This window comes from Saccopteryx leptura, chromosome 4, assembly GCF_036850995.1.
Source record: "Saccopteryx leptura isolate mSacLep1 chromosome 4, mSacLep1_pri_phased_curated, whole genome shotgun sequence".
NCBI classification, from domain to species: domain Eukaryota; kingdom Metazoa; phylum Chordata; class Mammalia; order Chiroptera; family Emballonuridae; genus Saccopteryx; species Saccopteryx leptura.
Window position 1 is genome coordinate 1,151,255 of NC_089506.1, and position 27,959 is coordinate 1,179,213.

Consider the following 27,959-nt stretch of genomic DNA (forward strand, 5'->3'; position numbering starts at 1 on the left):
GGCTCCTCCTAGGTCCCACTGGCTCCCCCTGGGTCCCCCTGGCTTCCCCTGGGTCCCCCCGGGTCTCCTCCTGGCTCCCCCCTGTCCCTCTGGCTCCCCCTGGGTCCCCCTGGCTCCCCCTGGGTCCCCCTGGCTCCCCGTGGGTCCCCCTGGGTCCCCCTGGCTCCTCCTGGGTCCTCCTGGGTCCCCCTGGCTCCTCCTGGTTCCTTCTTGTTCCCCCTGGCTCCCCCTGGGTCCCCCTGCCTCCTCCTGGGTCCCCCTGGCTCCTCCTGGCTCCCCCTGGGTCCCCCTGGGTGCCCTGGCTCCTCCTGGGTCCTCCTGGGTCCCCTCCTGGCTCCCCCTGGGCCCCCCTGGCTCCCCCTGGGTCCCTCTGGCTCCCCCTCGGTCCCCCTGGCTCCTCCTGGCTCCCCCTGGGACCCTCTGGGTCCCCTCCTGGGTCCCCCTGGCTCGCCCTGGGTCCCTCTGGGTCCTCCTGGCTCCCCCATGGTCCCCCTGGGTCCCCTCTTGGGTCCCCCTAGCTCCCCCTGACTCCCTCTCGGTCCCCATGGGTCCACTCCTGGGTCCCCCTGGGTCCCCCTGGCTCCTCCTGGCTCCCCCTGGGTCCCCTCCTGGGTCCCCCTGGGCCCCCTGGGTCCCCCTGGCTACCCCAGGGTCCCTGTGGGTCCCCTCCTGGGTCCCCCTGGCTCCTCCTAGGCCCCCTGGGTCTTCCTGGGTACCCCTGGGACCACCTGGCTCCCCCTGGCTCCTCCTGGGTCCCCCTGCTTTCCCCTGGGTCCCCTCCTGGGTACTTCTGGCACCCCTTGGCTCCTCCTGGGTTCTTCTGGGTCTCCTCCTGTGTCCTCCTGGTTCTTCCTGGCTCTCCCTGGCTCCTCCTTGGTCCCCTTCTGGGTACTCCTGGCTCCCCTTGGGTCCCCCTGGCTCCCCCTGGCTCCCCCTGCGTCCCCCTGGGTCCCCTCCTGGGTCCCCCTGGGTCCCCTCCTGGATCCCCTTGGGTCTCCCTGGCTCCCCTGGCTCCCACTGGGTCCTCCTGCATCCCCCTGGCTCCTCCTCATTCCTCCTGGGTCCTCCTGGGTTTCCCTGGCTCCTCCTAGCTCCTCCTGGGTCCCCCTGGGCACCCCTGGGTCCCCCTGGCTCCTCCTGGTTCCTTCTGGCTCCTCCTGGGTCCCCCTGGCTCCTCCTGGGCCCCTTGGCTCCCCTGGCTCCTTCTAGGTCCCCCTGGCTCCTCCTGGGCCCTCCTGGATCATCCTGGGTTCCCTGGGTCCCCCTGGCTCCTCCTTGTTCTCCCTGGGTCCCCTCCTGGGTCCCCCTGGCTCCCCCTGGCTCCTCCTCTCTCCTCCTGTGTCCCCCTGGCTCCTCCTGGGCCACCTGGCCCCCCCTGGCTCCCCCTGGGTCCTCCTGGGTCCTCCTGGCTCCCCCTGGGTCCCCTCCTGGGTCCCCCTGGGTCCCCCTGTGTCCCCTCCTGGGTGCCACTGTGTCCCCGTAGCTCCTCCTGGGTCCCCCTGGCTCCTCCTGGCTTCTCCTGGGCCCCCTGGCTCCTTGTGGGTCCCCCTGGGTCCACCTGGGTTTCCTCCTGGGTCCCCCTGGTCCCCCTGGCCCCCCCTGGCTCCCTCTCAGTCCCCCTGGGTCCCCCTGGCTCCCTCTGGGTCCCCCTGGGTCCCCCTGGCTCTTCCTGGGTCCTCCTGGCTCCTCCTGGGTCCCCCTGGCTCCTCCTGGGTCCCTCTGGCTTCTCTTGGCTCCCCCTGGGTCCCCCTGGGTCCCCCTGGCTCCTTTTGGGTCCCCCTTGGTCTTCTCCTGGGTCCCCCTGTGTCCCCTCATGGATCGCCCTTGGTTTCCCTGGTTCCCCCTGGGTCCCCTCCTGGGTCCCCCTGGGTCCCCCTGGCTCCCCTGGCTCCCTTTGGCTCCCCCTGCTCCCCCTTTGTCCCCTCCTGGTTCCCCCTGGGTCCCCCTGGCTCCCCTGGATCCCCTTTCTCTCTCTGGGTCCCCCTGGGTCCCCTCCTGGGTCCCCCTGGCTCCTTCTGGGTCCCCCTGGGTCCTCCTGGCTCCCCCTGGGTCCCCTCCTGGGTCCCCCTGGCTCCCCCTGGCTCCCTCTCGGTCCCTCTGGCTCCCCCTGGGTCCTCCTGGCTCCTCCTGGGTCCCCCTGGCTCCCCCTGGGTCCCTCTGTGTCCCCTTTTGGGTACCCCTGGGCCCCCTGGCTCTTCCTGGGTCCCCCTGGCTCCTCCTGGCTCCCCTGGCTCCTCCTGGGTCCCCGTGGGCCCCCTTCTGGGTCCATCTGCCTCCCCCTGGCTCCTCCTGGCTCCCCTTGAGTCCCCCTGGCTCCCCCTGTGTCCCCCTGGCTCTTCCTGGATCCTCCTGGGCCCCCTGGGTCCCCCTGGCTCCCCCTGCATCCCTCTGCGTCCCCTCCTGGGTCCCCCTGGGTCCCCCTGGCTTCTCCTGGGTCCCCCTGGCTCCTCCTGGGTCCTTCTGGCTCCTCCTGGGTCCCCCTGGCTCCTCCTGGCTCCCCCTGAGTCCCCCTGGCTTTCCCTGGGTCCTTCTGGGTCCTCCTGGGCCCCCTGGCTCCTCCTAGCTCCGCCTGGGTCCCCCTGGGCACCCCTGTGTTTCCCTGGCTCCTCCTGTGTTTCCCTGGCTCCCCCTTGCCCACCCCTAGGTCCCCCTGGCTCCTCCTGGGCCCCCTGGGTCCACCTGGCTCCCCCTGCATCCCCCTGGGTCCCCCTGGCTCCTCCTGGGTCCTCCTGGGTCCCCCTGGCTCCTCCTAGCTCCTCCTGGGTCCCCCTGGGCACCCCTGGGTCCCCCTGGCTCCTCCTGGGTCCTTCTGGCTCCCCCTGGGTTCCCCTGGGTCCTCTCCTGGGTCCCCCTGGCTCCTCCTGGGCCCCCAGGCTCCCCCTGGGTCCCCCTGTTTCCCCCTGGGTCCCCCTGGCTCCCCCTGGGTCCCCTCCTGGGTCCCCTCCTGGGTCCCCCTGGCTCCTCCTGGGTCCTCCTGGCTCCCCTGGCTCCTCCTGGGTCCCCCTGGCTCCTTTTGGGTCCCCCTTGGTCCCCTCCTGCATCCCCCTGGGTCCCCTCCTGGATCCCCCTGGGTTTCCCTGGCTCCCCTGGCTCCCCCTGGGTCCCCCTGGGTCCCCTGGCTCCTTCTGGGTCCCCCTGGCTCCCCCTGGCTTCTCCTGGGTCCCCCTGGGTCCCCTCCTGGCTCCCCCTGGGTCCTCCTGGGTCCTCCTGGCTCCCCCTGTGTCCCCTCCTGGGTCCCCCTGGCTCCCTTTGGCTCCCCCTGGGTCCCCCTGGCTTCTCCTGGGTCCTTCTGGGTCCTCTCCTGTGTCCCCCTTGCTCCCCCTGGGTCCCCCTGTCTCCCCCTGGGTCCCCTCCTGGGTCCCCCTGGCTCCCCCTGGCTCCTCCTGGGTCTCCCTGGCTCCTCCTGGGTCCCCCTGGCTCCCCCTGGGTCCTCCTGGGTCCCCCTGTGCCCCCCTGGGTCCTCCTGGATCCCTCTGGCTCCTCTTGGCTTCTCCTGGCTCCTGAGTCCCAGCTGCCGACCCGCGGTGCCATCCCTGTGGCTGGGGCGCTGTACGCCTCCGACCCTCCACCTGGGGGCGGACACTGGAGTCCAGTGTCTGTGCTTCTCACTCCGTGACCACATGGATGGTCACTCTCGGCTCCCAATGGAGGCTTAATTCATTCACCTGGTGAGACTGAGGGAATCCATAAGGCAGTGAAGGAAACAACTATTTTTATATCTGTTCTCATCCCTCCACCAACCAGACTGAGCAACATCCTCACTGAAGACTGTAAAACACTCGGATTGTTCAGAGGGGGCGTTGTTAGCAGATTTGTGAACCACCCGAGAATGTGTTAGAGATAATGAGGAATGGGGGTGGTTGGATGTTGTAGGACTTTATGTTCTGTAATATGGAACGTTTCTTTCTTCCCAACTTCCCGTCTGTTAAAGAGAAGTCTTAAGTCATACACAGATCTGTATATAATTACACGTGCTACTTTACTATCCTATATGATTATCTGTGCTATGGATTAGAATGGTATATGTTTTGCACACACATACGTACACCACTATATAGATATGTGTGTGTGTGTGTATAGATGTGTGTAGACATATATTAGAAGCAAATTCTAGTTCTCACCTTCGCTGATCCGTTTACCAACCTCGGAGCCTGCCTCAAACTTTCCACGGTCCACAGCCCTGCCCTCCGCCCTCTACTGTCTGGAATTCAAGGCTTTCTGTAAAAGCTCGTCTTAGGAATGTTTTTTTCTGCACCCCACTCTAAGGAGTCCAATGGTTCTTCTAATATAGTGATCTCTATCCATGCATGACCTGGGCAAGAATTAGACAGTTGCCCTTGGGTCCCCTTGAAATACAGCCTTGCAGAGAGAAACCAGCTCTGTCCCTGTTCCATGAGAGGGGCCCCGTGTGGCCCCTGAGGACAGCAGCTGAGCAGACCGTGTGGGGAGAGCCCTCGGGGACTGTGCGTGAGTCACACCGGTCAGTTTGCTTTGGGGCCGGGGCTGGCTTCCTCGCCGAGTCCTGTCCCCACCAGCCCACACTCTTGCTGACCCTGCACTTGTACCTGGTCGCATGCTGGGGACTGCCCGCCATGTCCCCAGCGTCTTCTCTGAGCTCTTCGGTCTTCCCTGGTGGGCCTGTGTCCTTCTGAGTGACATTGGCCAACAGCCCCCTGGCTTGTCCCTCAGCAGACACCGTCTGCTGTGCTCACACCTTCACGGGAGGGACGTCATGTGTGATTATTTTCTCTGCCTCCCTGTGGCATGGACCTTTCTCACCCGGAAACATAAAAAACAACAAAAAAATAAAATCAATGCATTTTTGCTGAAAGTTGACTACCATTCATGTCCGCAGGACCGCCCTGGAGGAGGAAGAGGTTTTCTGGGGGCCCCATGCAAAAGCCAAAAAGGGAAAATTAAGCAATTTTAAGATAGGAATTCATTATCTTTTATTACTCTGGACCCGAATTAAGTTCTGCTTGTCGGAGAAGCTAGGTGATCAATACATATTCATTTTAAATGTTCTTGCCAGCCAAAGCAATGCTTAATATTAAATTTTATGGAAAATTAAATTGTAAATTAAAAAAAGGACAAGCAGCCTCTGAGAGACAGGTACAAAAAACACCAGGCAATTTACTCTTATCTAGAAAAATAAACCCCCTGAACAGGGTGAGTTTTTAAATTAGTTTGCTCATGAAGAATGTATCTTGTATGGAAAGATGGCATTATCTCCTTAATTAGAGGGAAGCAGATTTTTTTTTTTTTTTTGGAAGATATGGAAACCAAACCATGGTGAAATGTTGTTTGCTAGAAGTGCTGAGTTTCTCTACAAAAAGAAAAAAGGAAGAGTGTTGGATCATCGATATTTTGTTGACTTCGCTCAACCTGATTAAGAAGCAGTTTTCTCCGGACAATGAGAAATCGTAATCGTATCTGCAGGTGTTGGACGGACCACGGAGCGGCGTTTCTGTGAGCCGTGCAGCTCACCGCGCTCCTCCGCAGGGAGGCGCAGAACGCCACCCCCAGGGACCCAGGGACACCTGCCGCAGGGTGCGGGCTCCCTGCAGAGCCGGGCGTCTCCACGGCGACGGGGAGGGCTCAGCAGCCTGGAAGGAGCTCCTGTCTCCGGGCGTCTCCACGGCGACGGGGAGGGCTCAGCAGCCTGGAAGGAGCTCCTGTCTCCGGGCGTCTCCACGGCGACGGGGAGGGCTCAGCAGCCTGGAAGGAGCTCCTGTCTCCGGGCGTCTCCACGGCGACGGGGAGGGCTCAGCAGCCTGGAAGGAGCTCCTGTCTCCGGGCGTCTCCACGGCGACGGGGAGGGCTCAGCAGCCTGGAAGGAGCTCCTGTCTCCGGGCGTCTCCACGGCGACGGGGAGGGCTCAGCAGCCTGGAAGGAGCTCCTGTCTCCGGGCGTCTCCACGGCGACGGGGAGGGCTCAGCAGCCTGGAAGGAGCTCCTGTCTCCGGGCGTCTCCACGGCGACGGGGAGGGCTCAGCAGCCTGGAAGGAGCTCCTGTCTCCGGGCGTCTCCACGGCGACGGGGAGGGCTCAGCAGCCTGGAAGGAGCTCCTGTCTCCGGGCGTCTCCACGGCGACGGGGAGGGCTCAGCAGCCTGGAAGGAGCTCCTGTTTCCGGGAGGCAGCGGCTCCAACTGGTCCAGGGGCCCAGCCCCAGGCCCCATTCAACCATCCAAAGAACCCCAAACTTAAAAGAAAAAAAAACTTGATTAAGGACGTCAAACATATGGTGACAGAAGGAGATTTGACGCTGGGTGGTGGCCCCCGATACAATCTTCAGATCATGTGTCCTGTGGAAGTGTAGACTAAACATCTAGACGATCGCATGAACCACGGTCACCCCCGGACCTGGAACAGAACTGGAGACCCTTGGCCACGAGTCCGGAAGGCTTCCTCCCGTGACACAGTTATTGTCACTGGATTCTCTCCAGAAAGACCCCAGAGAGAGTCTACGTTCCTGCCCTTCTGAGAAAAATGTCTAACATCTCGGCCATTCTGGGGGAAACTGAATAATACAGCACTCTCTCCACCATGTCACCTGTTGACGCCAACCACGTACAGAATAACTCGCTTCATCTTCATCCACCTCACTTTTTATTTATTGTAAATGTGCATATTGACTAGGGGAAATATATATATATATATATTTTCCTCTGCTGATAACGTTGGTGGGACTTGGGCACACACAGCTCTATTTTCAGAAAGATGATAAGACTCAGTATTACAAATGCCGTGTCTTACTGGGGGGGGGGGTATTAGAGCCGCCCTGTCCCCAGAGATGTGGGGAGTCGGTCACCTGGAGGTGTGTAAGCTGGGGGGACTCCGGAGTTACTGGCCCTTTCTTGTTGTTGTGGTTGTTTTTAATCAGAAGCACTGCCTCGTTGGATAACAGCTCCACGCCAAGGGGACGAGGCCCTCTCCTGGCAGACTCTATTCGGAAAACACAAGGGCTGCTCTTAGCTCTGCAGCTCTTATCACCTTCCTCCCGTGAATATTTTAACACAAAATATAGAAAGCCGGGGTGAGGGGGCTGCTCCCTCGGAGGAAGGAGGAAGCCTGGAACTTGAGGAAGGATGCAGCTGTCAGCCCCTCCGCCCCTGGGCTGGCCCCCTGCAGACGGACTCTGAGTGCTGAGGCTGTCTTGGTACCTCCCCCACGCCCTGTCCCCCCGCGCGCCCCATTATGGACCTTCTCTTCCTACAGCCTGGCGTTCCCCAGGAAAGAAGTGAGGGGCGTTCATCTGAACCAACTCAATCCCATACACCACAGTGGGCCGATGGGATCGAATTGATGGATGTCAGTTTTAAAACCCCCGCCAATGTGGGGTGTCCCCTTCTGCGCTCTGCCTTTAGGAGACACAGCTCGCGTCTGGAGTTGGAAAACCACGGCGGGGTCACCAGTCACAGGTGCAGGGATAACAACGTCGGGCTCAGAGTGTCGGCTGGACCTCCCGATGACAGCCTGCCCCGCCCGTGACCGGTCTGTCCTGGACTGGGCACCAGGGACCATCCTGACCAGAGGCAGGAGGAGGCCAAAGGCTGAGACCTCCACTGAAGAGTCAGATGTGCGGACCAGGCCCCGGGCAGGGGCTCTGCACACACCCCCACCGGGCAGAGTTTGGGACGTAGGGAGGGGCGGCGGTGGCATGCCGGAATGACGGACAGGCATGACGGAATGACGGACAGGTAGGCCCACCTGCTAAGCCAATGGCCCCTCCTTTTCAGGCCAAAGGCTTTGCTGCCTCAGAGGTCACGTCCCAGGGGCAGAGAGGACAGCAGGGCCCGTGCAGAGAGCACTGGGCCCGTCACTGCAGCCTGTCCCCAGGGGAATGACTGACATGTCTTGGTCCCTGTGGCCAGCGCCGGGTGAGGCCAGCGCCAGAAACAGGGGCGGGTGACGGGGGACCCTGGGTGGCAACCACACAGGTAGCACGGAGGAGGGGCGTCTATGCCCAGAGACTTTTAGGTCCATGTCCCTAGTCCCAGGGACAAGGCCTGTGTGGGTGGCCGGAGTCCAGGGTGGGAGCTGCCCGTCTCCTGACCTCTGTGCAGTGCTGGTTTCAGCTTGTGAGCAGCTCTGACCCTTTCCTACCCGGGCCTTCAGACTGGGCAGAGATCAGCTGAGCCCTCCTTGAGTGCTATCGGAGAACCTGTAGCCGGAGCGCCGCCGGGGAACCCGCAGTCGGAGCGCCACCGGGGAACCCGCAGTCGGAGCGCTACCGGAGAACCCGCAGTCGGAGCGCTACCGGGGAACCCGCAGTCGGAGCGCCACCGGGGAACCTGCAGCCGGAGCGCTACCGGGGAACCTGCAGCCGGAGCGCTACCGGGGAACCTGCAGCCGGAGCGCCACCGGGGAACCTGCAGCCGGAGCGCCACCGGGGAACCTGCAGCCGGAGCGCCACCGGGGAACCTGCAGCCGGAGCGCTACCGGGGAACCTGCAGCCGGAGCGCTACCGGGGAACCTGCAGCCGGAGCGCTACCGGAGAACCTGCAGCCGGAGCGCCACCGGGGAACCTGCAGCCGGAGCGCCACCGGGGAACCTGCAGCCGGAGCGCTACCGGGGAACCTGCAGCCGGAGCGCTACCGGGGAACCTGCAGTCGGGGCGCTACCGGGGAACCTGCAGTCGGGGCGCTACCGGGGAACCTGCAGTCGGGGCGCTACCGGGGAACCTGCAGTCGGGGCGCTACCGGGGAACCTGCAGTCGGAGCGCTACCGGGGAACCTGCAGTCGGGGCGCTACCGGGGAACCTGCAGTCGGGGCGCTACCGGGGAACCTGCAGTCGGGGCGCTACCGGGGAACCTGCAGTCGGGGCGCTACCGGGGAACCTGCAGTCGGGGCGCTACCGGGGAACCTGCAGTCGGAGCGCTGCCGGGGAACCTGAGGCCGGAGCGCCGCCGGGGAGCCTGCAGCCGCGTACGCAGGTCCTGCTGAGGCTGACCCGAGGTCGTCCTGCTGAGAAGCTGCTCTGTGGTCGGAAGTGCGCCTCCGAATGAGGATTTAGAGCGAGATGTTCCCGTCCGCGCTGCTGGACTGCCCTCTGCCCCGCCGTGCAGGGCGGCCCTTTCTGCCCCGACCTTCCCACCAGGGACCCCTGCGTGCGGACAAGGCTTCCGCAGCTGTGAGAAAGTTCCAGCACTTTCCTAGCACTGACGGGACCTCAGGCATCGTGAATTTTGTGCAAAATAGTGACATCCTTTAAGCCGATTTTAGCTTTCTTTGGGACAGCAGATGAGGACGGAATAAAGCCTACGTCGACCGATTAGCAGGTGGCAGCTGTTTCGCCAACGAGGTCAACACGTCGCAAAGGCAGACAGGATGGATCCGGACGCTGTGGTGAGAGAGAGATCGAGCAACCGGTACAACTTCCTGGGAGGCATATATATCATATATATATGTTGTATTTTTTTCTCGGAAAACTTGGGATGAGTGTGAGCCGGACAAAGAGGACAGGCTTGCTTTCGGGGCAGCGCCTCCCACACTGGGCGCCGTCCAGCACCGGCCGAGTCGGCGCTTGGTTGGGTTGTAAACTGGGTGAGTTTCAGGTAGGCATTCCGAGCACATGACATTACAGCCTCTGCAGTTGGTAACAGTCTTCCTTCCTTCCCCAGCCATCCGGCCGTCCAGTGGGTGGGTGTCGGGCTGTGACCCCTCTCCTACGGGGGTGTGCATGGCTCAGCACCGTGTGTGCTGTCTGTGTCTCTCTCAGCCCTCTAACTGTGCCCGTCTCACCGTGACTGCCCAGTTGTCCCGGGAAGCATGGATTTTCGTGTGTCCACGCTCAGCTCTCTCACTGGAGAGTCTTATGGGTCCAAGGGACGGGGCCGGAAGTGCGCCTGGAGGCACCAGCCCTGTCCTAACGAGAGGGGAAACGGGAAAACACCGACTGGGATATGTAGGCAGCGCAGAGGATGGTTGGGCTACAGCTGTGGTATCCCCCTTGCATTGATCTCATGAGCAAGAACCGTGGGCACAGAGGAGCCGCTCGAGAGCGCCCTCTGGGGAGTCCTTCTGCCAGGCGGTGCCCACTCTGAGTCAGGTGGCCCGTCCTTCCTCCTGTGCGTGTTGTTCGGATACGCAGGGCACACGCCATTGGTTGGATGGATGGCAGGTCTCTTCTCCTCTTCTGGCTCTTATTACTTATTTATTTTTTCATTCTCTTTGTGGTTTTGTTTGGATGAGCAGTGGTTCTTTTATTTATTTATTTATTTATTTATTTTTTTTTACAGAGACAGAGAGAGTCAGAGAGAGAGAGTCAGAGAGAGGGATAGATAGGGACAGACAGACAGGAACGGAGAGAGAGGAGAAGCATCAATCATCAGTTTTTCGTTGTGACTCCTTAGTTGTACATTGATTGCTTTCTCATATGTGCCTTGACCGTGGGGGCTACAGTAGATCGAGGAACCCCTTGCTCAAGCCAGTGACCTTGGGTCCAAGCTGATGAGCTTTGCTCAAACCAGATGAGCCCGCGCTCAAGCTGGCGACCTCGGGGTCTCGAACCTGGGTCCTCTGCATTCCAGTCTGATGCCTGGTCAGGCCTCAGCACACTTTTTAAGGCAGGTATTGTCACCTGGTTCAGGAGGGGAGGACACGGAGGGAGATGAGGTGAGTGGTTAGTGAGTGTGAGGTGAGCTCTGTCCACTGCGCCACCACCCGGTCAGGCGAGCAGTGGTTCTTAATGTTAATGTACTACAACGATCAGTTCTTCTTTATGACTGGTGGTTGGCGTCATCTAGAAAGTCAGGCTGTGTCAGCACTTTCTGGTGTTGTCCTGCTTCCTCTGTGAAGCCCTGGGTGCCGTCACTGACCCGACACCTGCGTGCTGCTTGGAAGGCGTGCCCCGATTCGGACCTCTGAGACGCTGGTAGCATCTAGGAAACCTGTCAACATCCTAACACACAGCATTTCCTCACATCACACCCAATGGAAATGGACGTTGATAAGTCATCGAAAGACCCTACAACTCGATGTTTATAGCAGCTTTATTCATATTAGCCTGAACCTAAGAGAGACCTGAATCCCATCCACGAGAGAATAGACAAATAGTTTGATGTGTTCTCGCGATGAAACAGCGTCACACAGAAAAGGAGGTATGGTCTCTACATGCTACCACAGCGGGGTGGGTCTCAGAGCTGTGAGGGTGACCAAGCACAGAAGTATGTGTGCTGTTGGATTCCATTTCCTAGAATTTAAACACTGGCTACACTAATGTACGCTGATAGAGAGGAGAACAGTAGTCACCTTCAATCAGTGCTGGGCTTCAAATAATTCAACAACCAGTTCTCCGCCCTAATGACCATTTTAAGTGTAAAAGAAATGATATACCAAAAGGTAGTTTATTATTTCATGCATTTAATACTTCAATAAGGACAATAAAGGAGGTACACAACACTAGCTTGTTATAAGAAAGAGTTTTAAAATATTAATAAAAAATATTAAATAATACCTGACAAAGAACAATAACACTGTTATTTAAGGTATTTCCATATTGCTTCTTGATTGGCGTCCTCACTTCCAATATTTTTCACCTGTGGACAGAATGAACATTACTACGGGCGCTTAGCATATGCTGTTGCGCAGATGACGTTAAAAAGGAATAAAGAATGTCAATGTGTGATTTCCACTTGGGGCAGCTTGCCCAGGCGCCCACCCTAGAGAACCCTGATGACAAGCACCATTTTAACCACCAGTTCGCTGAACTCAACAAAAAATTAGGTATCGGTTCTGCTGAAATGGTGCGAACCAGCTGAATCCCACCACTGCCTTTAGTGCAGACAAAATTACGGTATTTCCTGGTATCGGACAAACAGGAGTCTTCTCAGGGTGGACACCGGTGCCTCCATTGGAGGCAACACATGTAGACATTTATCAAGCTCTACACTCTCGAGTTTTGTAAACTTGAACAGAGTCAATCACCTTCCATTAAGAATCAAAGGAAACAAATCTCACACGCACAGCCTCTTCTTAGAGGCAGTGACACCCGCCATTCATAATGACACCTCCATCAGTGCGCGGCGTGGCGGCTAGCGTTCATTCTGAGGGTGCTGATTGTGTACAAAGCTGTAAAAGACGTTTCGGGTCCCTGTGGTGTCTGTTCAAAAAGTTTCATTTTCTGGAAGTACATGAACCAGCAGGTTGCTGTTCGGAAACTTAATCCACAGTAATGCCACTTACACAATAGTTATAAATAGTTACAATACTTCTTTCTCTGAGACTATAAGCTCCTCCCCACCCCCATGCAATTCTTTCTCTGAATTGGCTTCGGCTTAATTGGCCACGGCTTTTTTTAAAGGAAACCGCAGGGATGAAGTGGGGTGAGTAAAGAGGTGGTCTGTCCACTAAAAAGGAATTAAGACTTAATTACCTGTTTTCATGTCTCTGGGTCGTAAGAGGTTCAGAGACAGGTGATGAAGGTATTCCCATTGTGACCCTCTGAGGGAGCTCGTTAGCTTGACTTCCTCGAACACCCTCACGACCTCATTCCCTTAATGTGGCTAGAATAAATGATTAGATTTCTACTTTAAATGCAATTAGGAAAAGTATCTTGCCTGCTGAAATTAAAAAAAAAAAAATTGTGTAATAGAGAAGTTTCACACTCCTTCTACCTGAAGACGGGTCTTATGCACTTGGGACCCAACAAAGACAGAGATTTCTAATGAGGCTCGAAGATGAGCAAGCGCAAGAGATCTGGGAATTGGAACAAAGCTTTGCCTGGTTTCTCTGCTCCTGTTCTGAAAAAGGAGCGATACTTCTGTTCTTAGTAGACAAGTGTGGGAACTGGCCCAGGTGCTTTAACTTCCCGTTTTCAGAAAACAGCTGTCTTGTTTTGGCTGTTTATCTATCATTTTTCCGTGAAGCGCTCCCAGTTCTCGCTGCCGTGATCTGACGGCTGAGTTTCAACTACAGGGCCGTGGAGGCTCGGGGAGACCTGGGGGAGCGTTCGCTGCACCAAACGGAAATTCCCAAGGAAGTTGGCGTTTGAATGTTAACTTAGCGTTATTTACAAAGTAAACTGAATGGCAACTTAGCGTTATTTACAAAGTAAACTGAATGGCAACTGGGGTTCGATGTTCTTTTCATCCTTCCTGGGAATTCTAACTTTTCAAAGCGGTTCTGTTGTGGATGGCTGCAGCTCTTTTAAAATAATAATAATAAAAAGAGCCACTGTTGCATTTTAGGAGGCTTGCTTTTGAACCCAGGGAAGCAAAGGTTAGAGCAGGGGTCCCCAAACTTTTTACACAGGGGGCCAGTTCACTGTCCCTCAGACCGTTGGAGGGCCGGACTATAAAAAAAAAACTATGAACAAATCCCTATGCACACTGCACATATCTTATTTTAAAGTTAAAAAAAAAAAAAAACCAAACAGGAACAAATACAATATTTAAAATAAAGAACAAGTAAATTTAAATCAACAAGCTGACCAGTAACCAGTATTTCAATGGGAACTATGGGCCTGCTTTTGGCTAATGAGATGGTCAATATCCGGTTCCATATTTGTCACTGCTAGCTGTAACAAGTGATATGTGCTCCTCTCACTGACCACCAATGAAAGAGGTGCCCCTTCCGGAAGTGCAGCGGGGGCCGGATAAATGGCCTCAGGGGGCCGCATGTGGCCCGCGGGCCGTAGTTTGGGGACCCCTGGGTTAGAGGGACCAGTGGGCTGGCCAAGTATCCACCTGAGAGAACCGTCAGCTCTCCGGCAGTCGGACAGAGGCGTCTGCAGTTGGAAATAGGGGGGACAAGAAATTTGAAAACCTGGTTTAAAAGTCTAGGAAGGCGACAGGCAGAGAGGTCGAGAGACTGAGGTCATGGGCGCTGTGTCGCTACAAGTGAGGGTTTCAAAGGGCAAGGGGCATGTTTTCTGCATTCACACTCAACACGTCCAGAGACAGAACTCAATCAGGAGGAAGAGGAAAGCCCCCCGATGGGGTAAAATGTTTGCCAAGTTAGTTGCTGCCTGCGTATTTTCCCTCGTGAATGATGGTCTACTTCTAAGATGACAAGTCATTCCTGTTTTCCTGTGTGGGGTTCTCGGCAGACCCTACTGTGTGGCTCCTGCTCTCCACACGGCCCCCGGGGGTTAACGCCACGGGGGTCTCCGGGGGCCGGTGCTCCCCTGGGCGGCTGCTGACCGTGAGGCCAGGTGTGCACAGCCCGCGTCTCAGACACTCCGCACGCCCGGCAGCTGCGTGGGTGACCGCGGCCCCTGCTCCGGCACCAGCCTCTGTGGCTCGAGTGACCCCTTCGCTTCCGTCAGCAGGACTCCCCGTGCAGCATGACCGACGGCACCGGGAGCCCGTAGTGCTCGGTTCACTTTTCCCAAAACGAGGGAAACTCGGTAAGTCACGGCGCTCCGTCCTGCTCACCGAGTTGCCGCCCGCAGAAGCCTTCTCCTCTGAGACCCGCGCGGCACTCGGAAGCAGAGAGAGAAGTCTCTCCTGGTTGAACATGGGTTTATTTTTTTTCGGGTGAGGGAAGACCTTCGAGCTAACTGCTCAGAGCTCTCGCCCCGCCTGTGGGCGGAAGGGTCGCCCGGAAGGTTCCCAGGGAACCTCTCTGCCCTGCAACCCGGTCGAGATGCCGCCAGGCCACTGGACACGCGACGGGGATTGTAACGCACAGTTTCACCCATAATTTTCCTTCTTTTTTGATTTTTACAGAGACAGAGAGAGTCAGAGAGAGGGATAGACAGGGACAGACAGACAGGAACGGAGAGAGATGAGAAGCATCAATCAGTTTTTCATTGCAACACCTTAGTTGTTCATTGATTGCTTTCTCATACGTGCCTTGACCGCGGCCTTCAGCAGACCGAGTGACCCCTTGCTCGAGCCAGCGACCTTGGGTCCAAGCTGGTGAGCTTTTGCTCAAACCAGATGAGCCCGCGCTCAAGCTGGCGACCTCGGGGTCTCGAACCTGGGCCCTCCGCATCCCAGTCCGACACTCTATCCACTGTGCCACCGCTTGGACAGGCTCACACCCACAATTTCAAGAAAGACCCCAGAGTTGGAAAAGTGCATGACACGTCATCAAACCACGGAGAGGTGCCACGGGGTTAAATGCAGGAGAGTAACGGAGCCTCTCTTTTCAGACAGCCAGCAGTCAGCACACGGCAAGTTGTCAGCTGTTGTTTTGTAACAACACCTGGCTGCCTTTAACCCCAGTGTGAGTTTAATCACGGCTCCCGTAATGGGGGACATTGGGTAACGATTTTTATACGCAAGTCCGTCCACTCCTGTGCCCCATGGGCTCTGCTCACTTCTCATAGTCTCCTCTCCTGACCGTACCTCACGGAGCGGTCGAGCGACCCAGTTTAACAGGAGCTTTTCACTGGAGACCTCTAGTGTCCGAGCAGGTCAGTGGTCACCCGTCCACTTCCTCCCCATCTGGCTTCAGGGCGGGACGATGTCAACGCCAGGCCCCTCAGGGAGAGGGGGAGAGAGAGAGAGAGAGAGAGAGAGAGGGAGGAACTTCCTCCCAGGGGAACACCTATTATTTTGGAAAGATCTCTAAGTGATGCCCAGACAGGAAGAGGACTCCTTTCCCTCCCCAAAGCCACCGATGGCCGTCTGTCCACCGTAGATATAGCCCTGGGCATTTTCAGAGCTTGTATCCTCTCCGGGGAGAAATACTATTTGCCCACCCAAAATTATTTCTCTCTCTGTACCTAAATATGGAAACCCATTTTGTGGGTCAAGTTGGCAACGTTTTCCGTGAAAACACCGTATTTTCTCGCTTCTCTCTTATCCAGAGGTGACCCTTGGGTGTCGTTCTGACCAATGAGATGCACACAGGAACCACTCTGTGCCTCCCCCCCTTTGAACACCCGACCTCCCCTGTAAGGTTAGAACACGAAGTCCTGGGAGATGGGACTTCAGCACACAGATCTTGCAGGCACACGGCTCACCCCTGAGCGGTCACCCAGGGCCCTGCGTCCTCCTGCTGTGATGTGTCCACAGCCCACCGTGGTCAGCAGCGTGGGCAGGGTGGCCAGACCAGGCCTGCGCTGGGGGGGAATGTCAGAGGCTTCCCAGCGATGTGTTCAGACGGCAGGGGGACCCTCGCTGAGGAAAGGCTGGTGTGTGTGTTCCCGGGGGCGGCAGACACCGGCGGCTTCCCAGGTGATCAGAGGCGTCAGACAGGTGAGTTCCAGGTAATGCTGAGAGGGCCCGCGAGGAGAAGGGACAGGTGGGGACACTATTCTAGGCATCGAGACAGAGGGGACAAGTGTAGAGAGGGCTTTTCGTGATGGCAGGTCAGGACGTGTGGTCAAAATAGAACCAGGCGAGGGAGTGGTTAATCAGTCCATACTCCTCCATAGAGGTCACTGGCTCCATTTTTTTCATTAAGAAAAAGACTACTATTTTTCCCCCCCATTTAGGAAGATCTAATCTTGACATTAAAGATAGGTCCTCATACTAAAAACACATGGGTGGAGAGTCTAAGAGTTTCTGAAGAAATATTAGTGCATGCTTATTTTCATGATAATAAAACATTTTTTTTTAAAATATGATTTTGTGGGTTTGACTCAAAGTTGAAGAAATAAATGGATGTTAGTTTCTGGAGTCAGCATTTCTGTAGTCAGAGCTTACAGAGCGATTCCCAGAGGTTTGAATGTTTCTTTCTGCTTCCTTTTTTTTTCTTTTCCTTTTAGTAAAGGGTTTTATCTTACTCGTGACAGAAACATTTCTACAGAAATGTGGGAGGGCTTCGTTTTGCTGAGGGGTCAAACAGAGTAGGGAGCTGAGGGCGGATGCAAGATTCCTCTGAGCTGCAGGGAAAAGGGTAGAAAGGGGGGTGACCCCTGTGGAACATCCCGGTGGTCTGCTTTCTGGCTGCACCCCAAACTTCCGAGCTAACAAAGAGGCTGCTCTCTGGGGTGGCCACGGCCCACGGGAGAACGGGAGGGGCGTGCGTCCTCCTTCTGACCCCCGGGAAAAGCAGGATGCAGTGGGAGGTCCAGGGACTGAAGGAGGGGGGTCCCTTACTCGGAAGACACCTCTTTTGTTTCTCAGCAAAATCACTGTTTGTGAAGCACACTGTGTTCACCATTCCATCTTTCCTTTCCGACGATCGGCCTGGGGTGGTTACGATGTATACTTTGCTGACTTTTGCGTGTTCAGATAAACTGATGTTTCTCGGCCTCTTAAAATGTGCCGGAAGGGTCATCTTCCCGGCCCCAAGGGGCTCCGCATTAAAATTGGTCAAGTTAATTCAACTCTAATGTAGTAAAATAAGACCTGTCCCCGTGGTCTGACAGCCCCATGAATAATGCATCTTTCAGAGCTGTCAATCAGGGCGGTTCTTGGAGATTTAGGATAGGGGGGTAAATATCGCCGAACGGTGATGTGCGGCACAGACCCAGACAATTTCTGTACCCGCTGCGGTGACAGCGTCCGGGTTGCTATACAGTGTGGACAAGACCAGGAAAAACAAACGTGGGACGTCGCTATTGGCCTATTCTCTCCTTTTTACCCCATTTCACCCCTCATTTCCAACATCTGAATCACAGAATTCTAGAAGCAAAAGAATCTAAGTGGCCGTCAGACCTGACCTCCTCATTATACAAATCACGTATCATAAACCATAGCGTCCTCTGACCTCTCCAAATACACCCGTGGACAAAGGTACTTGACCCCCCCCCCCCCCGCCCCCGAAGGACTGCTACAGGGAAATATTAGAAATTATTTTAATGCTCAGCTGCAGACCAAAACCGAAAACAGAGATGAGCGTCTGGCTGACAACGTGCATCCTCCGCAGGGCACAGACCCCGGGGGGTGAGTCTCTGCTGCACACGCCAGTCCATCCGCCGCCGTCGACACTGAGGGGCCCCCGTCCTTGCTCGGGGCTGAGGGTGCGGGGGCTTTGGGGGCAGAGGGAGAGCAGGAGCTCCTACAAGGCTGCCTCTGTCCCTGCCCCTCCACCCACCCAGCCCAGCACACGTCTTCTGAGTCTGTCCCTGCTTCTCACGCCTTCTGTCGGGTCCTGGATAACAGAAAGGGCCCTCAGACTGGCTCGTTCCTGGTCCAGAGGGGCAGGGGAAGGACCGAGGGATGGACATGCGGCCAGCACCCCCCCCTTTCAGAAACTGGTAACATAAAGTCCACTAGGAGTTTTCACTAGAACATTCCGACCGGCACACTGTTGTCCTTCACGATGGCGGCCGATGTTCAAACCGCCAGAGAGAAACACAGTCACTTTCTGCGTCTTCTACTAGAAAAGGTACGACGATGAGGCCAGAGCCCAAGGAAAGGTCTTTGTTTCCGTTTTAAGAGTCTTGCAAGTTACTTGTGTTTAGAGTTGGTTCTATTCCTTTTAACTCCTTACTCTCCCTGCACCTCTATCGCTATCTATGTCCATGTCACCTCTCTCTCTCTCTCTCTCTCTTTCTATCGCTATCTATGTCCATGTCACCTCTCTCTCTCTCTCTCTCTTTCTATCGCTATCTATGTCCATGTCACCTCTCTCTCTCTCTCTCTCTTTCTATCGCTATCTATGTCCATGTCACCTCTCTCTCTCTCTCTCTCTCTCTCTCTCTTTCTATCGCTATCTATGTCCATGTCACCCCCCTCTCTCTCTCTCTCTTTCTATCGCTATCTATGTCCATGTCACCTCTCTCTCTCTCTCTCTTTCTATCACTATGTCCATGTCACCTCTCTCTCTCTCTCTTTCTATCGCTATCTATGTCCATGTCACCTCTCTCTCTCTCTCTCTCTCTTTCTATCGCTATCTATGTCCATGTCACCTCTCTCTCTCTCTCTTTCTATCGCTATCTATGTCCATGTCACCTCTCTCTCTCTCTCTTTCTATCGCTATCTATGCCCATGCCACCTCCCTCTCTCTCTCTCTATTTCTATCTCTATCTCCACCTGTCCCTCTTTAAACCAGAGGACATAACTTCAAGAGGCAGCGGAAGGCACGCAGAGAGCAGAAAGGTGTCCTGGGGAAAGGAAAGGTCATGTGTGAAGAGCCGGCTGAGGAGAACAAGCCCGAGAGGGCACAGGCGAGTGCGGAGAGAGGAGGGAAGGAGGGAATCCGGTGTAGGAGGCGGAGGCCGCTGGCCCTGGGGCCTGTGGGGAGAGCGGGGGGTGGACACCACCGGTGGGGAGTCCACCGCGCAGGAAAACAACGCGCCGTCGAAAGGTTACGTTGACTCGCCCGAGGGAAGCGGCCTCTGAACCGCCCTCCCGGAGATGGCAGTCTTGTGTTCTTGGCGGGAACGCTGTGCCCAACGTTATTCTCAAGAACCGTTTTTTCAAAGCCAGTACTTAAAGAAACCTGGAAGGTCAAACAGAAGCCTCACACGGTCAGCCAGCTGTCGGATCCGGGGAGACAGCCGAGGGGAGCACAGCGTCTCCGTGGTGACAGCCGAGGGGAGCACAGCGTCTCCGTGGTGACGGCCGAGGGGAGCACAGCGTCTCCGTGGAGACGGCCGAGGGGAGCACAGCGTCTCCGTGGTGACGGCCGAGGGGAGCACAGCGTCTCCGTGGTGACGGCCGAGGGGAGCACAGCGTCTCCGTGGTGACGGCCGAGGGGAGCACAGCGTCTCCGTGGTGATGGGCCGAGGGGAGCACAGCGTCTCCGTGGAGACGGCCGAGGGGAGCACAGCGTCTCCGTGGTGACAGGGGGGGGGAGCACAGCGTCTCCGTGGTGACAGCCGAGGGGAGCACGGCGTCTCCGTGGTGACGGCCGAGGGGAGCACAGCGTCTCCGTGGAGACGGCCGAGGGGAGCACAGCGTCTCCGTGGTGACAGGGGGGGGGAGCACAGCGTCTCCGTGGTGATGGGCCGAGGGGAGCACAGCGTCTCCGTGGTAACAGGGGGGGGGAGCACAGCGTCTCCGTGGTGATGGGCCGAGGGGAGCACAGCGTCTCCGTGGTGACAGCCGAGGGGAGCACGGCGTCTCCGTGGTGACGGCCGAGGGGAGCGGCAGCGTCTCCGTGGAGACGGCCGAGGGGAGCGGCAGCGTCTCCGTGGTGACGGCCGAGGGGAGCGGCAGCGTCTCCGTGGTGACGGCCGAGGGGAGTGGCAGCGTCTCCGTGGTGACGGGCCGAGGGGAGCACAGCGTCTCCGTGGTGACGGCCGAGGGGAGCGGCAGCGTCTCCGTGGTGACGGCCGAGGGGAGCACAGTGTCTCCGTGGTGACGGCCGAGGGGAGCACAGCGTCTCCGTGGTGACGGGGGGGGGGGGGGGGGGGAGCACAGTGTCTCCGTGGTGACGGCCGAGGGGAGCGGCAGCATCTCCGGGGAGACGGCCGAGGGGAGTGGCAGCGTCTCCGTGGTGACAGCCGAGGGGAGCACAGCGTCTCCGTGGTGACGGCCGAGGGGAGCGGCAGCGTCTCCGTGGTGACGGCCGAGGGGAGTGGCAGCGTCTCCGTGGTGACGGGCCGAGGGGAGCACAGCGTCTCCGTGGTGACGGCCGAGGGGAGCGGCAGCGTCTCCGTGGTGACGGCCGAGGGGAGCACAGTGTCTCCGTGGTGACGGCCGAGGGGAGCACAGCGTCTCCGTGGTGACGGGGGGGGGGGGGGGGGGAGCACAGTGTCTCCGTGGTGACGGCCGAGGGGAGCGGCAGCATCTCCGGGGAGACGGCCGAGGGGAGTGGCAGCGTCTCCGTGGTGACAGCGGGGGGGGGGGGGGGGGGGGGGGGAGCACAGCGTCTCTGTGGTGACGGCCGAGGGGAGCACAGCGTCTCCGTGGTGACGGCCGAGGGGAGCACTGTGTCTCCGTGGTGACGGCCGAGGGGAGCACAGCATCTCCGTGGTGACAGCCGAGGGGAGCACAGCGTCTCCGTGGAGACAGCCGAGGGGAGCACAGCGTCTCCGTGGTGACAGCCGAGGGGAGCACAGCGTCTCCGTGGAGACAGCCGAGGGGAGCACAGCGTCTCCGTGGTGACAGCCGAGGGGAGCACAGTGTCTCCGTGGAGACAGCCGAGGGAGCACAGCATCTCCGTGGTGACGGCCGAGGGGAGCGGCAGCGTCTCCGTGGTGACGGCCGAGGGGAGCGGCAGCGTCTCCGTGGTGGTGACAGCCGAGGGGAGTGGCAGCGTCTCCATGGTGACAGCCGAGGGGAGTGGCAGCGTCTCCATGGTGACAGCTGAGGGGAGTGGCAGCGTCTCTACGGTGACAGCCGAGGGGAGCACTGCGTCTCCATGGAGACAGCCGAGGGGAGCACGGCGTCTCCGTGGTGACAGCCGAGGGGAGCACAGCGTCTCCGTGGTGACAGCCGAGGGGAGCACTGCGTCTCCGTGGTGACGGGCCGAGCGCCGAGAGGGTGGAGCCCGCCCTGGGCGCAGGCTGGCCTCAGGAGACATAGTCAGGAGGACGGTAGAAAACCCACCGTCCAGCGGGCTGCGAGGCAGAGAGAGGACCGTGGACGAGCGTTCGAACTCGGTGACTGGGCCTCTTTAACGCTCTGTTTTTACCAGCAGTGATTTGGACTCCATCTAGTTTTTGATCATGTCGCCGCACGACGCCTTTCCTGTCACGATGCTTTCTGCCTCGTTGTCAAAATGAACCGTCCTCGCCACCTGCCCATCGTCTTCAATTCTGGGGACTTCCAGAGAGGGACAGTGTCCTTCCAAGGGTGCGGGGGGCAGTGGTCTTGCCTGAGAGCCGGTGGCTCTTCTCTTCCCGAATCACACACCCTGGTGACAGCCGCCGGGAGCCCCTCACCCAGGAGACACCCAGCTCTCCGTGCAGGGCCCGGGAGTCTTCAAACAGCTGGGTCCATGGTTTCCTTTATAAAAGGAAATTTATTTCTAACCATGATTTTTATGTGTGTGGGGGGGAGAAGATAGTCCTATTTGAAGTCTTGTCTTAAAAAAGATACTGCTCACAAAAATTAGAGGAAATTTCATCGCTTCATATTCGTTTTTGAAATATCCCCTAATTTTTGTGAGCAGTACATACTTTTCATATTTCGGTTTGTTTCAGTTATTTGCTGCGTATGGGACTCTTCAGACTGGAGAAGCTGTGACAGGAGACCCTGGGGGAAGACAGATCTGTGACCACATCGGCCCGGCTTCGGGCGAGGTGTCAGAACGCTGAACACCTTGAATGTAAAGACTCCCACCTGGCTGTTAAGCAGAGAGCTTGGGCCTGTGAGCCAGCGAGCCGTCCGTCCACTCCCTCGTCTGGTCGGGGACAGGGACAGGGACAGGGAATGAGGAGGCACAGTGTCAGGACTCACATTCCTCAGGACCTTTGTTCCTTCATGACTCGGACACCAGCTGGACAAACTGGTGGGAGATGTGGCCTCAGCCACGCAAACGTGTTCAAGGTTACGGAAGCCCATGGGAAGGGGTGGTCCTGATCTGACCGGTCCACAGACGCCGGACTCACGTAGGGACTGAGGTGCACAGAGCCGAGAAGAGAGCTGAGTGCAGAGTCCTGGGTCCTCCGTGGTCAGGGAGATGAGCAGGTCAGCCCAGGAGAAGGGAAAAAATGACCAATGAGGTAGAAGGAATAAAGAAGGAAGGAGGAAGGAAAGGAGGGAGGAGGGAGGGAGAGAGGAAGGGAAGAAAAAAAGGAAAGAAGTAAAAAGAAATAAAAGAAGGAAGGAAGGAAGGAAAGAAAGGAAGAGGTGAAGGAAGGAGGGAAGGAAGGAAAGGAGGGTAGGAGGGAGGGAGAGAGGGAGGAAGGGAAGGAAGGAAGGAAGGAAGGAAGGAAGGAAGGAAGGAAGGAAGGAAGGAAAGAAATGAAGGAAGGAAGAAAGGAAAGAAAGAAAGAAAGAAAGAAAGAAAGAAAGAAAGAAAGAAAGAAAGAAAGAAAGAAAGAAAGAAAGAAAGGTGAAGAAAGGAGGGAAGGAAGGAAGGGAGGGAGGGAGGGAGGGAGGAAGGAAGGAAGGAACGAAGGGAAGGAAAGAGGGAGGAAGGAAGGAAAGGGAGGGAGGGAGGGAGGGAGGGAGGAAGGAAGGAAGGAAGGAAGGAAGGAAGTCCTGGTATTTGGGTTACTGTCATGCCTCCTTGGCTGGGCTCCTCGGTCCCGGGACCAGAGGGCACTCTGTGGTCGTGTTTGGTGCCAGCCTACTTGCTGTGGGACGCAGCTGCTCACCTGGAGGGTCCCCTCCTGTCCGCCTCCCTGCCAGGCTCTGCTTCCCCATCTCCTCCTTCCCCCGGAGACAGCCCAGGGGCAGCGACATGCCTGCGATGCCCCCTCCTCTGTGGCGTCTCCTCGCTCTGTTTTACCTCAACATTGTTCCGGCGCACGCCCTCCTTCCCGGGGAGCAGAGCGGATGCGTGCGTCACGTCCAGAGATGTTCACGGAGTCGTCGGCTCTCAGGAAGGTGGACGATGGACAATGGCGCGCAGGGTCGGCCACCAGAACGCCGCTTCCTCGCGTTACGCGTTACATAACTAATGAGATCCACCCTCTTCCTGGCGCCGGCGGAGATGTGTGTGCCTAAGTCCCCGGTGCCCAGCCCTCGCTCAGATTGTGTCCTAATGGAAATAAACGGTTTGTCCTGGCACCAAAACCCAGAGAGACAGTCGTTGGACACGAGCCAAGCGTGAACAGACTGTCCTAATTAGCTGATGACAGAGATTTAATTCGCACCGTTAGGACGCGCCTTTACTCTGCTCACCAGCTGCACGGAAGCGCTGTGGGGTCTGTGCCCTGAGCCGCAATACGGGGACCTTTCCAGACTTCTGTGAGGATCTCCGGGTTTCAGTCGACCTCCACGGCTTCACTCTCCGTTCCTTAAAACAGAACTCTGTTTAATGAGAGGTGTGTTTGATGCATGTGCAAAATTTGCTTTCTGGTCTCCTATAAAATAAATACACTAGGCCACGGAGTAGCTGTGCTCTGCCGGGCTCCAGAGAGGAGAGCGCTCTGGCTCGCCATGACACAGGCTCGCGTCCGATCGGGTCCGTGACAAAACCCATCTCCTCATGGTTACGTTTGTCCCTACAAGAATTCCGCCAAAAAAAATCAGGCCATTGGTGCATTTCTGCTCGACCATTAGGTGACCTGGGAAAGATGAGCCAGGCTACTGGCCTGATAATTTTGTCTTCAAAGCGTCACCTTTTCGTTTTATACTGTATAAGGACACAGCACGAGGAGAGACTCGACCCGGATGTGAACCTTGCTTCCCTGAGCGGCTTCAGCGCTCTGGGAGAGGAAGGCGGCGTGGACGGAGTTCTCCGGCCAGTTTTGGAAGGGGCATCTGCATGTCCCTCCTGGCTGGGTGCAGCCTGGTGGGGGGATTCCACGTGTTGCAGCCAGAGCCGAGACTGTCCCTCATGTGGACGACGACTTGGTCAGCGACGGCAGAGCCTGGAGTCCTGGGGCACGTTTCTGTGATGGTGACACTCTTCTCTGACTATAAAGAAGGCAGTGGCTGCTTCCTGCCGGCCCCTTTTCAGTACTGTGCAATTCTTAAACATGACAGCCGTCATGTCATGGGGTGGGGTTCAGGGTCGGGGACAGTCCTCCTGCCGTGGTGCTTGGGCCGGGCAGCGCGGTGGGCCTTGGCCGTGCCTCCCTCACCAGCACTTTGTCCTCGGAAGGCTCGCCCGTCACACCCAGGAGCGGGTGACCTAGCTCTGGGCTACACGCCTGGATTGTCAGGGATCTAAAGCCTCAGACTCAACACAGACCCCCACGGTGCTGACGAGGAACTGTCACATACCAGCAAGTTTAATGAATGGGTTTCACGAATCTTTGAACAACCAGCATGTCCCTGCGAGATGTGGACACTTGGAAGACAATGAACATGTTTTCTGTGCCACGGAAACGGGAACTGGTGGTGAGGCTGAGGGAGGGACAGGCTATAGAACACCGCAGAGGAGGTTGAGGCTAGTTTCTCTTCCTCTGCGGGAACAGGGCGGTGGTGACGCTGGGAGCGCTGGGGAGGGCGTGGTGCGTGACCAATGTGCCATCCACGTAGCAAAGACACAGGTCTGTCTGTCACTTTCTGATTAGAGTCGCCCAATAGCTCCCAGTTTTACTGGAAAACAGGCCGTTGGTTTTCTGACCCATGACCGCAATGCTGGCCTCATTCACCAGCTGTGTGTTCATTTCACCGTCCTTCACACCCACGGAGGTTTGTGAGTCCCCTGCAGCAGGGGGGGGGGCGGGGGGGGCAGGAGGTGTTGTGGGGGGGGGGCGTCTGGTTTCCTGTGAGGCCACCCTTCCGGGGTGAGCGCCGCGGTAATGGCTGGATAACTTGCCGTGAGTTTTCACCTCCACGAAGGGACAGCACCCCAGCTTTGAGGGGCACTGGGCTCAGGACGTGGGCCTTGCTTGTCATGGCACTGGAGCCGCAATATGGGGCACCTGGGAGATTATTGTGTGTTTCGGTGTTTGTCATGAGAACACACTCCGCCCTTACCCACCATCACCTCGTGGGTTGGTGGTCTCTGCCCGGTCTCAGGGCTGCGGATGCCGAGGTCAGGAAACGGGCTTTTTGGAAGCACAGTCTCTCTTCTTCTTCTTTTTTTTTTTTTTTTTTGGTGACAAAGACAGAGAGACAGAGAGAGGTACAGATAGGGACAGACAGGCAGACAGGAAGGGAGAGAGATGAGAAGCATCAATTATTCACAATTAATCATTTGTTCATTGATTGATTTCTCATATGTGCCTTGACTGTGGGGCTACAGCAGACCGAGTGACCCCTTGCTCAAGCCAGCGACCTTTGGGCTCATGCTGGTGAGCCTTGCTCAAACCAGATGAGCCCGCGCTCAAGCTGGCACCTTGGGGTTTCGAACTTGGGTCCTCCGTATCCCAGTCCGATTCTCTATCCACTGCGCCACCGCCTGGTCAGACTCGTCTCTTTTCTGCTTAATTTTTATGCACGTCCTCACCCCTCCTCTGCTTCCACCATGAGGCTGTGTTAGCCCATCACACACTCGCTTGGCTCCGGGCTCTGGGCTCTGGGCTCCAGGCTGCACTGTCCCCTGGACTCTGGTTTGCAATTCTCCCGTGTCCGGAGCTCGGCGCCTGGGATGCTCCTCTGAAAACGGATTTTCAGGTGTCCTCGCTTTCCTCGGCAGGGAAGAGGGCTGTGTGAACTGGCTCCCCACCGTGAGAGCCGGGAGTCCTGCGTGGCAGGGACCTTCCCCGTCGAGCCAGGAGCGCACGCCTCCCATCTGCGCGTCCCGGACCCGGACGAGACCTTGAGACAGCGGCCCTCGTCCTGCACGTCACTGAACCGAATGTGACCTCGCGAAGTGCATCGAGGGGAACGCGGAGGTCAAGGACTGACCGCCTTCCCCTTGATGTCACTTCACGGTTTCTGAGCTGGTTCGGCATGAAATTCAGATAGTGATAAAGCAGACAGAACTCATAGGAATTGATTTTTTTTAAAAAAAATTCTCATGAAATATCCTCTAGTGAGTTGTGGGTCCATAACACGATGACATTGTTGATTAGGTGGAAGGAAATGCTTCATGTCAAGTCATAAGAACAAAAATAACATTTTAATGTAAAGTTAAAAAACAAAGAAACTCAGAAACAAAGCTCTCTGCGGCTCAGGAGGCGGGGCTGTTCGGTGTCTCCGTGAACGGGACCGCAGGGGCAGGACTGCTTCCACGGTTGGATGGCATGCCTGTCCGTCACCCGCAGTGGACAGGGGAGGCTCCGGACGCGGAGCACCGGTCAGCGGCATGAGCGTGTTGAGAGCTAACGGTAATCTGCAGATGGAGTCCCCGCAGACCCGCAGCCGTGGCAGCGAGCAGGCCGGACACCTGTACGGGCAGGATCTGCTGCAGCGAGCACGCGGCCAAACCTCACAGGTGTCTTCGCTGGACCCTGAGGGCCCAGGTGCTCGGCCCCCGGGTCACGGCAGGGCTCTGCCTCGGAGGGTCAAGGCCAGCCCTGTGCCATTGGACCCGGAAGCCTTGTCATGACCCGAATTAGCTCCAGGGAGACGTGATGAAGGGGCCGCTGCAAAGTCGGGGGCTCAGAGATGACGGGGGGCTCGGGTCGGCAGCAGGTGACTCCCCGAGTGACAAGGGAACTAGGAAGTGGCCCTGACTGTCCTCGCGGGCGGCCTGAGCCCTCTTCTCCTTTGAGTGAGGAGGTCGGTGGGAACTGGTCAGCGTTTCCACCTAACGGTTTGACGGCACAGCATGTGCTAACGGTGCCTGCCGGTCAGGCAGGGGTGCGTGCACAGGGCGAGGAGGACGGGAGGGTTCTCAGTGACTGCCGGGGGACCCGGCCTCGAGGTATCACGTCCGTGGGGAGGACGTCATCTCCCTTTTTATTTTCAGATGCTTCACGGGCCATGAAGGACATGACGGCCCGGGGGGAGGGGGGGTTTGTTTAAAGACGGATCTGAATTCTGTGACTTGGGATGTGGGGATGCTATCGTAGAAGGTTGGACCTGAACCCCGCTCATGCGACAACACGACAGAACACATCTCTAAATGAAGAAGAAGGGGCTTTGTGCCACCTCGAGATCAAAACAGCCAAATCTGTGACCTAGCGGCCAAACGGGCTGACAGGACCCCACGTTCATTGTCAGAGGGACCCGCCCGCCCACCTGAGACGCCTGGGCACCTGAGTGCAGGTGTGGGGACCGCTGTGTGCTCCTGAGGTGTCTAACTCGGAGACTTGGGTTGGTCACGTCTGAAACTCACCCTCCGGCACACAAGCCCACGGCATGGACCTGCAGCCACGCCCCCCTTACAGACTGCCGACCGATTTTAGGGACACAGATGTTGGACTAGAGACAGGACACCCCAGCCAAAAAAGGCTCTTCTAAGAAGTTCACGAGGTCCCTTCGGGTTTGGATCCAAGACTCGGCCGGGGCGGGGAGAGTTGCCGCCTACGGAGCATGTGCAGAATTGCGGTGCAGGGAGCAGAGGTGAGTTCAGGGTTCGCAGGGCGAGCGGAGCCCCGGCTGGGAGAGGCAGCGAGGCACTTTTAAGGAGAAACGGGGGAAAAAAGGGGCCCAGACCTGCAGACAGGTGGTGAGATCTGGTCACGGAGGGAGGCATGAACTTGACCTCCGGGC